The sequence below is a fragment of the Emys orbicularis genome, chromosome 11 (assembly GCF_028017835.1).
Source record: "Emys orbicularis isolate rEmyOrb1 chromosome 11, rEmyOrb1.hap1, whole genome shotgun sequence".
Lineage (NCBI taxonomy): Eukaryota > Metazoa > Chordata > Testudines > Emydidae > Emys > Emys orbicularis.
The window spans coordinates 38103501-38114898 of NC_088693.1; positions in this window are offsets into that span (position 1 = coordinate 38103501).

Genomic DNA, 11398 nt, shown 5'->3' on the forward strand with positions numbered 1-11398 from the left:
CTGCTTAAATGCAGAGCTATGCAACATACCCTCTGTAAATACTGGTGAATTAGAAGGATTTTTAAAAGATAAAAAGATATAAAGCACTTAAAGTAAACGACAAGTTACATATCACTTTCCCTTCAAAAAAACCGTTTTGTTCTTTAGCATTTTACTTTTTAGTATTTAACTTTTGCACCACAACTGTAGCTGCATCCCTTTGTGTCAGGCAGTCCAGAAGAGACACTAATGAAAATGCCCTAGTTCCCCATAATCTTTTGTGGCTGACTAGGTACAGTAGAAGAGCTGTTTTACTAATCCAAAGGTCATGAGCCTGAGCCTTGTTAGACTAAGAAGTAACATGTTACTCTATTTTAATTTAGCTTTTTAGTTAAAATATTCACAGGAAAATAATTCAGACAACAAGTCTCAAACTTTAGACCTTTGAATTAGCAGCTTAACTTGGATACCCAGTTAATTATTGCACAGTGGAGATTGGAAAAGGAGTTTTTTTCCTGTTTCTACATCATGACATGTCACTCTTGCATGGTACTAAAAGAAGGTGATGGGTGACCAAGTTTATGTCAATAAGGAGTATGTCTCAAAATCTTTCAACTCCTCAAACCTTCAACTAAATTACGTTGGTCACACTTAAAGAGCTTTTTCTGGATTGAAAGATTCTGCCAGTTTGAGCAAGAAGATTAAACTCTGGTTTTATTAGACCAACAGGGAAAACTCCAGAGTTGAGGAGCCTCTGTTGTGAACACCCTGCACGCAGTCTCCCCTCATGTTCAAATCTGAGACCTGTCAGGGAGAACACATCAGATGATTGGACCTGCTGCAATGTTTCATAGGAAAGAGGAGGTCTTTCCAGTAAATGACCCAAGTCATCTAGGACTCTATAGATCAATATCAGACACCTTTAACTGACCGTATAGGAAGCCAGTGTAATCTATAGTAATTTCTTTAACCAACCTCATTATGTAGTCAGTCTGCGGCATTTTCATGAGATGCTGCTTCTGAGTGGCCTTCAAAGTTAGGAACCCTGGAGAGCACAAAACAGTGATTCAAGCTGGAGGTCAAAGGCATAGATATCAGTAGCAAGGTTCCCATCAGCAATAGTCATAATTATCACATTACAAGCAGATGGGATAAAAAGTACTTTGGCCCATGGAAGACACCTGGAGCTGCAGGAGCATAAAGGGATGAAGAAATCTGAATCACAAATCTCCTTCAGGAAGGCAGGGAGAACCCTCTCAATAATGGGAGCAGGCACTATCATTTTCATACTCTTTTGCCCCCCAACAAACTGCATTCCCTCCATCTTGTCTGAATTATGTCCTAGACAGCTTGTTCACATCCTATAATACATTAGTATTTATACTTTCTTGTGGAAACCTTTTAAACTTTGTAATAAATTCAGACAAGTTAGCTTTATTAAAACTCTTTTTACTGTAGATAGAAATATATATGTATATAAGGATTTCCTTTTGTTTTCAGTAACATCTAAATAAGCAATAGAAAATAATCACTTACAAGACATCACCTGATGGAAACAAATCATCAAGTATTCTCTAGTATTAGTGGGGATTAAAGGGAAGTACAGTTTATTACCTGCTGCCCTACCCATTTCCCCACCAAGATCTCTGTGGTGTGACGAGACAATATTAAGGCCAAATTTTGCTCTCAGAGCCAAAGGGACTCTACACTTGTCCCTCTGGTTGATCATTTCTGTGGTCTCTTTTATCCCCAGTATGCTGTCAACTTTCAGAAATCTTTCTTTTTTTCCCCCTTTCCCCTTTCTTTCTGGGCTCCTACCTCTTCATGTCTTTCTCATATCTCTTCATGGATATTCAGTCACTTCTTTAATGATCATGCCGAGATTTAATTCAGGTCTCACTTCACTAGCCCCACCATTAGAAGACAAACATTTAATGTGAATTTATTAAAGGTGTTTTACTTGGGCTTTTCTGACTTCTTTACAAGAGGATTTGTAAAAAAGAGGTAGCAAATGAGGTTTACCAAATATACGTAATTTGTCTAATGCATTAATAAACTGATTTTTCCTATGGGTCTGGATTCCCATTTCCACCTCCCAAACACAGCTAATATTTAAAAAAAGCTAAAACACATTGACCGTTAAAGTCAATTGGCACAGGAACAAGTCCCAAATACCAGTATTTTTGTTTGCTGAAGCACATTCTATCGCATAGCGCATAGAAAGTCTGAAAACAAAACTTTAACTCAGTCTTTATGTGATCACATTCCTATAGGACCCTCAGTCATTCATTGCTCAGATTAGACATTGTGCAGTAAATGAATAAAGTCTACTCATCGAACAGTGAGGCTAAAAATAATATATTTACATATGTGTTTACATTACTAATTTTTATAATCAGTATTTTGGGTCCCTAGAGAAAATACAGCATTTTTAGTTTTGGTTGATGTTGCAATCACCGCATGCTTCCTTTTTTATTTGTTTTAGTAATGTAAATAGATGTCACTTTTTCCTCTTTTATTGGGCATCATATAATTTATATGCAACCTACAAAATAATAGCATATAATCCTAAAAAGGGTAACATAACACATATGCAAAAAGGAGCAGAGTTAAAGTTTTGCATGCAACTTTAATGTGGGCATTTGTTAATATGGAATATTTAAATTTGAATCTTCTCACAGATTCTGAGGAATTTAGTATTAACCATTTGGGGATGAGTCCTATTATCAGGTTTAAAAAAAAAAAAAAAAAAGTTTTGCTTATATTTTTTCCCCACAGAAAGGTGACTAACAAAATGCAGAGAACAGCTGCATTCCTTTATCTGAAACCTCTGGCTTTTTGGGGAGGGGAGGGGGGAGAGAAGAGAGAGAGTTGTGGTTTTACACACTTATTTGCAAGGTGAGCCCTCCTTGTCACAGTATCTGAAGAAAGGCACCTCTACCACCATTTCAGATAAAGGCGGGTCAAATTCTGTGTCTAGGGTTTGAACTTCTTCCTAATGGATTTCTTGGGGGGGGGAGGGGAGGGGGGGGAGATAATAGGAAGAAAGCCTGGTTCTTTTAATCTTATCATTGCTCTCCTGAGAAGGTTAAAGCTGTAGATAAAGAAAATAGAAAGTTACATGCCTTCCCCACTTTAGAGCTCTTTATCAGGAATGCGGAGTGGTCCTGATTCTGTTCTCACACCAGTTTTATGCTGGCACAATTCTAGTGACTTCATGGGGGTTGTTCCTGATTTATACAAAAAATGAGTAGAAGCAGGCCCAGTAATAATATGAACTAGAACAATATTATATCTAATATCCATTATTGCTAAGTAAAGACTGGGTCTCTGAAGAGAGTTCTTCTTCAGCTGTGTCCCAGCTGAGGAGGAGGAAGGTCTTTTCTGACCTCTGTAATGACACTGAGCAGGCTTGGGGAAACAGGCTCCGATTTGCTGTAGTTTTCTCCTATCTGCATAAGTGGGCTCAGTCAAGGAAAGACTCAATATAGCATTAGCCAGCACTAAAAGCAAGCTGTAAGTAATAATGGACTCAGTAAACTTACACCTCTACTTCTTTGACAACGGACTTCTCCATTTTTTTAAGGAATTTATTTCCTTTATATAGGAGTTTTCATTGACAAATGTGATGGAACAGCTACCTGATGCTGAAGAAGGGGTAAGACTGCAGGGAAGAAATGTGTATCAGTTAGGAATTTCCTCCAAAATTAGGAGCTCTGCAAATTCTGCCTGTTTATGTTTGGCTCAGCAAAATTCTTTGTCTGGACTAGTAGAAATCCAAATACAGGAGTGTACAATAACTTATGTTGTTGCAATCAATCAACAGTGATACTATACCAGGGCTGTGCATAGATGTTAATACTGGTATTTTTTAGATTTGGGGATCAACATTTGGATACAAATAAATGCAAGTATCAGTTGCTTATATGTATTTTTCCTGGCTAAAAAATAAACACCAAATATAGTAAACTTTAGAGATAAGAGTCCTTCCAATAGGGCCCTACATTTTTGGGACTCAAATAATTTTTAAAAATTATAGGAGCCTCCTACTCGTACTCTGACTTACTGTTCCACTATACTCCCTTGCTATTGTATCCAGTATGTGGTTGGCTACAGTGGGTGCATAGTAGAGCTATGATTAGGTCTATCGCTTTTATCAGTCACCAAGGCCAATAGACTTTGCCTACAAGTTTGGAAATTATTTCCAACCCTGGCAAAACTATTTCAGGATACCTCAAACTTTGGTCCACATGTTGTCCTCAATGGAGTTGCACATATTTATACCAGAGCTACATTTGGTACACTGTATTTACAATATTTACACAGTTGAAAAACTTTCACCACCGCTTTGAAAAAGCAAACTCACTTAGCAGCATCACAAACATCACTACAAAATATTAATACAGTTCTATATGATCCAGTTCATATATGCCAATTTAATCAGATGATACAAAAATGGCAAGTGTAGTCTAACTGTTACATTCACTTAAGACAGGTAAGGGGCTATATTTATATGCTAGAAGACCAAAGCCCTCTCTGTCTACAGAACAGGGTCCCCAAACTGACTAGCCAACTAGCCTTAACTGAACCCCTCTGGGAGAGTTCAGTCTCCATTCCTATTCAATCCTTGGAGCATCTACTCAAATATGCTAATTAGGTATTCACACTACAAAAAGAAATTTACCTGCCTACTGGAAACCAGACTGAAACCACTAATACATTCTACACAGGCTACAAGTTTGTTTGTTTGTTTAAGCCCAAATCTGCAGATATCTCATGCATCCACAAATTAAAATGTCCTCACTTTTTACCCTGGAACCAAAGTAGCTGCTTAAGAACTTTATTCAGAGTCTCTCTTAAATAATCCACCAAATATTTGTTCTAATATATAGCCAATATCTGTCTAGAATTTGCAGAAGCCAGTTTTAACTAGAGTTATGGGGTATAAGAAATAAGAAACAGGTAGCCAACAGTTCAAAGGGAGACCCCATTAGCTTTGCCAATACCAGGTTTAAGTCCCAAGGAAATAGGATCCTCTATTTGGGAATAACCATTCCCTACCCTTCAAAAATCTGATTATGATGGGACTGGTAAAAAAGAGAGCAATTATCAATTGGAGGATGGAAAGCCAAGACAGATGCCAGAACTAGCTAGCGGAGGAAACTAATGGCTAGACATTGCTGTTTCGTGTATAACGAGTAGTCCAGATCATGATGTAGCCCAGACAGAGGAAACCTCTTTCAGTTGGGACCAGATGAAGAGTGTCTTCTACTTCACTGGCTAAGTATACCTACTGGAAGGTTTTTTTACGATTTAAAAGCACGTTTTTCACTTCCTTAGAACAGATCTCCTCCTGAGGTGCCAAGGATAGAGCATCCAGGCTTTCAGGGGAAGGGTCTGTAGGCTGGGATGAGTGAGACAACTGTAGTTCTGAAAGATCAAGTCTGGAACCAGAAGTAGAGACAAAAGAGTCTTGACTGAGAGGCTCAACGAAGTGGAAAACTAGTGTTAGAGAGAACACATTGGGGCTATGAATATTACTTAACCATGGTCCTGCTTGATTTTCAACACCAGCTGGTCTGTCCAGGACAACAGGAAAGATTCCAACAGAGAACCTGTACCGTGACCTGCTTTTCAACAAAACTGATGATGCTTCCTTTTGATTTTTGTTGCAAACAGGCCTATGTGGAAAATAAAATGGTCTACATCTGGGCAGAGACCACTTGTGGTAGCTGGTGAAAGACCTGTTCAACCAGTCCATCTAACTGTTGTAGACACCTGGAAGATGGGATGCTTTGAGGTGGATTGAGTTGATGACGCAAGAGCCCCATAGTAGCATTGCCTCTTGGCATAGCAGAGTTGACGGGGCCCCTCCCTGCCTGTGAACATAAAATATGATCGCTGTATTGTCCATAAGCATTAGCAAATTCCTTTCTGTGATACGGGGAAGGAAAGCATGACAAACTAATCGAATGGCTCTAAGTTCTCTTACATCTATGTGGAGAGTTAAATCCTGGGCAGACCATGGAACTTGAGGCTGCAGTGATCCCCAGGTGGGCTAGAACCAAGTTCAAAGTAGGCTGAGGAGAGGCAAATGGAAGCCCCCCCCCCCCCCCACACACACACAATATGGTTGGGACTGTCCACCAGTCTCGAGAGGACAAGATTCAAGTGGGTATCCAAACCACCACATACAGAGGATGACAAGCCAGGAGATGCACTGAGCTCAGCCATTCTTGTAGCTGCCTGAGATTAAGCCTGATGTGTGGAAACACGTAAGTACATGAGACCATATGCACCAGAAGTCTGAGGCAATCCCTTTACCATTGTGGTAGGATGAGTCTTCAGGTTTAAATAAATGACCATGATCAATCTGGAACCTGGCCCCAGTGAGGAAGGCCCTGGCTTCTGTAGAGTTCAAGCCCAGGCCTATGAATTCTATCCTTTATACAGGAGACAGAATTGACTTTTCCTCATCAATGAACAATCCTAGCATGCTGAAGATGGAATGAATCACAGACATGCTGGACAGCATTTGGTTCTTTAAGCCTCTCTCCAAGCAGCTGTCCAGGTAGGGAAACACATGAACTCCTGATTTCCTCAGGAGTGCTGCCACCACTGCCATGCACTTTGTAAACTGATAGGGAGTGGTTGATCAAAAGCCTGAGGAATTCCCTGTGGCTTTGATGTACAGCTATACGGAATAATGCATCTCTTAAGTCGAGGGTAGCATATCAGTCGCTAGGTTCCATCAAATGATGAGAGTAGTTATAAAAGGGACCAAATACATGGGGAAAACGTGTAGGACAGGAAATTCATTAAACTGGCTAGGGGGTTAGCTATTTAAACCTATGTATCTCAGGAGTTCCAGTGGCCAGGGTCATCTATGCAACTGACCCATCTCTCATTACCTCAGTGCATGCTGGCCTCAGCCTTCACCCTGTGTCTCCATGGCAAGGACCCTTCAAGGTAACCCACACTTTGTAAAACAATGCTGAATGTGTCCGCCTTAACCAGCTTGATGTCATCCCATAGAGTGGTGGTGTAGATGAATATGAATATATATATATACACACACACACACACAGTAACTCCTCGCTTAATGTTGTAGTTATGTTCTTGAAAAATGTGACTTTAAGCAAAACGATGTTAAGTGAATCCCATTTCTCCATGAGAATTAATGTAAATGGGGGGGGGGGTTTAGGTTCTAGAGAAAATTTTTTCACCAGACAAAAGACTATTATATATACACAGTATAAGTTTTAAACAAACAATTTAATACTGTTCACAGCAATGATGATTGTGAAGCTTGGAGTCAGAGGGTGGAATATTTCCCAGGGAATGCCTTAGTGCTGAATGATGAACTAGCACTTGGCTGAGCCCTCAAGGGTTAACACGTTGTTAATGTAGCCTCACACTCTACAAGGCAGCACAAATACAGGGAGGGGAGACACCATGGCAGACAGAGACAAAGTGTGTGTGTGTGTGTGTGTGTGTGTGTGTGTGTGTGTGTGTGTGTGTGTGTGTGTGTGTGTGTGTGTGTGTGTGTGTGAGAGAGAGAGATGCGCATTGCCCCTTTAAGTACACTGACGCCACTCTAAGTACATTGCCTTTTTAAGTAGATCAGCAAGTTGAGACAGCAGCTGCTGGTAGAAAGCTCCCTCGGTCCTGAGCCCTGTCATGTCTCCCCCGCCCACTCTATGGAGATGGGGTAAGCGGGGGGCAGGAGCAGGGGGACTCCCTGACATTAGCACCCCTCTTAAGCCTCCACACACACACACACACACAGCAAACAGGAGGCTCCCAGGAGCAGCTCCAAGGCAGGAGCAGCACATGGCAGTGGTGGGAGGGACAGCTGAACTGCCAGCAATTGATAGCCTGCTGGGCGGCTGCCGCACAGGGAACTTAGGGGACCTGATGGGGGGCTGCTAGTCCACCCTGGTTCCAAGCCCCCACCAGCCAGCTGCAACAGGCTGCTCTTTCTGCAAGCGGTGGACAAAGCAGGCGGCTGCCAAACAACGTTATAAAGGAGCATTGTGCAACTTTAAACAAGCATGTTCTTGAATTGATGAGCAATGTAACAATGAAACAACTCCCAAGCCATGCAAAACTCAATCCCCCCCTGAAAGTATTTAAAAGTTCAGAAGGGAGTAAAAGAAGTAGACACCTTACTTTGGTGCTATATGCACTAAGCAGTAATAAAGTTATGGCTCTCATATTCCCTAGGACAGACCCACTACAACTGGCTTCTATCTGTTTGCAGAAGTTTTCAAAAGGAGAAGACAAATCTTTGTACTGATGATTCAGTTGGATTGCTCTGAAAATTACCTAGCGGTAAATCACAATTATACTATCAAGATTATAGCAACATCTTTATTGTTAAACTGAGCTAAACCTGAATCAAGATTGACACCCAGTGGCCAAACTTTTACCTAATTTCTGCCTCTCTGTCTAGCTATTTTCTGTAGCTTTTCCTGAAGTTTTTGAGAGTCAGAACTTCAAAGCAGCTCAGCCATACATTCAATCAAAACCAACTGAAAATTCACCATGGTAATAGGTGCCATGCATAAATTGTTTACTGATTAAAAAAAAAAAAGAAAGAAAGAAAAACACCACAGTCTGTTTCTCTCTGTATGGACATGTATGTAAAAGCAATTGGTTTTAACCCTCCTTCATAGATGGTTCACTTCTGCCACCCTTACTATTAAGTAATCAATGGAAGTCTATATTTAGTAATACTTTACTGTAAGGTTAGCAGAATCAGGCCTTCTAACGTAATAGGTCACTGCAATACTCCAACATGTAATTAAAACAGATTTTCATAGCTCTCATCACTGGTTTACTGTCTCATTTCAGTGCTTTTATTAGTAATACATTTTCAGTAGCGAGAACTAGGACAAGAAGAATGCAGTTGGGTTCTTCAGCTTGCAAATGTATCACAATAGTAATTAGAACAATTTAGCACCTTCGTGTCAAGTTTAATTATGTTCATTTTAATGGGTGACAAGACCATGTTTTTGAATCAGATCAAGCTATTAAAAGTTAAATGGCAAATTATTAAAATAAAAGATATAAAGTCTTACTTCAAGTTTTTTGTATTATACTAGGGTAACTGCAAAAAGGTGTAGTTTCCCAACAATGAAGTTGAATGTGTAAATTAATTGTGTTTAACATTGTTAACTTTGGAGTACACTCCTTTAAGTCCCATTCACTAGGACATGAATTATGTGATTTACAATAAAGTGTGACCATTTGTTTACTGTCTATGCCTCCTTTGTTGTTTATTTCATGCAGCTTTTTCATTGATAACATACAACATTCAGCTACTTAAGAGAATTACCTATAAACACCAACAGCTTTGACATGAAGGATGTATTGAGGACACAAGTCATCACACTCACTAAAATTATAGTCACATAGCATACATCTGACTGCTTGCTGGAAATATATTTGGCTTTAGCATGGAAGACTCATGCTCACAGTTAGCCTTTTATCTACAAGATGACCTTTATTCTCCCTTTCACCCAATATTAACAAGTTGTTGGGTTACAATTTTTTGCTCATACATACACTTAAAAATTTACCAAAAACACATGGGGTCATTAGAATTGTGCCTGCACCCATACCTCATCAGTATGTCAATGCCTCATTTCCATCTCACTTTTAAAATAAGTGAGATCAGTATGTGCTAAATATCTCAAACTGAGTAAGTACATATATCTATATATGTACCTATTAAAGTAGCAAATACCAGGAAGGCAAATGTTGATATGACCTGACAAAAATCTATTAGCTCAGTGGTTCCCAAACTTGTTCAGCCGCTTGTGCAGGGAAAGCCCCTGGAGGGCCAGGCCGGTTTGTGTACCTGCCGCATCCGCAGGTTTGGCCGATCGCGGCTCCCAGTGGCCGCGGTTCACTGCTCCAAGCCAATGGGAGCTGCTGGAAGCAGCAGCCAGTACGGCCCTTGGCCCATGCCGCTTCCAGTAGCTCCCTTTGGCCTGGAGGAGCGAACCGCGGCCACTGGGAGCCGCGATCGGCCAAACCTGCGGACGCAGCAGGTACACAAACCCCGCCAGGGGCTTTCCCTGCACAAGCAGCGGAACAAGTTTGGGAACCACTGTATTAACTTATGAAAGACAATCTTCCTGGTGCTCAATCATACACAGAAAGACTCCTGTCTTCCTCACAGGAAGCCTCTCACCCTGAAGAGTCTCAGACAAAAGTGAATGTCACCTATTGATACATCAAAGAGGAGCTAATGGAAACAGTTGTCTGTTAGACACCACCAGATATGTTCTCATAGGCCAAACCAAGCTTCTGAACTGCTCAGACCAGAAATTTCCCTCCCTCCCAGAATTCTCCAGAGATAGCTAAAAAAAATCCCAAAACATTTAATTTCTTGCATCTTTAGAACCTGTAACCTCAGTCCTATAGAACAATCTTCCAAATGAATCCAGTCAAACTGGGTAAATTGGCTGTTTGTGATTACTATAAGCATGATGTTTAGTACCACGTGGCAGTGATTGGCACTTTCACTCCAAGTAGATTATTTGGGACAGAGAAAATGTTTTTTATTAGGCCTAGAACATGAGTACCATTGAATTAGCTGGTCAGTTCTGTACTTGTAACATCTGCATGTTCCAGGATACAAATAAGGAGATCTATTCTATGAGCTACATCACAGCATTATGCTTTTAGATACAAACTGTTCCGGCATGTGTTATGCTATTTTTTATTCAGGTAAGGAATGAAATTTTACCTAAGTAGAAGTCTGGACGCAGGCCAACATGTAGTTGTTGATAAGGTATTGGATGTAGATAAAGACTCTCAAAATGGAAGTAGCTAGCTCATTCTGCAATAGTCCTATATAAATACCTAGAGTATTTCTACAGCATTCCTGGTGCATAAGGTTTTGCTAATTTCAGTGCTCTTTATAGATGCATTCTTTACAGAAGGACAGTTATTCTCTTGACGCATACTCTACCTTTCAACAACTAGGCACAGTGAAGAGATTACTCTTTCAGATTATTTTTGTGAATTTTTAATTTAACATTTTAAATGATCTCAGAAGTGCCACTCTTCAATACACTTGTTTAATATTTTATTCAACTTCCAGAAAGATGTTTTACATTTGGTTTGGACAGGAGCAGTGTCCTGATCGAAAGCTAACATGAATTGGGGGTAGGCAACCTTTTTAGTCTTAAAAACTGGATTAAATTTTTGCTCATTAAACTATGAAGCAGGCCAATTTAATAAGAAAAAAACAAGGAGCATTAATAGTTTTCCATTCGCAATATAACGGATTACAGTAAAATTCTGTTTGTGCAATTCCTCATTGAGATTACAGAAATAAACAATGTAAAGCCCAAAAAAGTGTCAGGTAGAAAAACTAATTCAGGCCAAATGCAGTATGAGGTTA